The sequence below is a fragment of the Opisthorchis viverrini genome (genome assembly GCF_000715545.1).
Source record: "Opisthorchis viverrini unplaced genomic scaffold opera_v5_1, whole genome shotgun sequence".
Taxonomy (NCBI): domain Eukaryota; kingdom Metazoa; phylum Platyhelminthes; class Trematoda; order Opisthorchiida; family Opisthorchiidae; genus Opisthorchis; species Opisthorchis viverrini.
The window spans coordinates 6040965-6041175 of record NW_008751657.1 but is presented as its reverse complement, the minus strand read 5'-3'; positions in this window follow the sequence as shown (position 1 = coordinate 6041175).

Below are 211 nucleotides of genomic sequence, written 5' to 3'. Positions count from 1 at the left end.
TATTTTATCCAATTATCACGCACAGTAAAAAGCTACAAATTTAGCTGATACCTAGCATTTTGGTTAGTTTGCATTATGTAGCGATGGCACAGCTGAAAACTGTCTGAAACAATGCAACAGGTAGAAAATATACGTTATGCGTTTTCCCAGCTTATCAATCATATTTGAACTAGGGTTCTTACGGCGCAGTTTTCGGACAGTTTAATGTAGA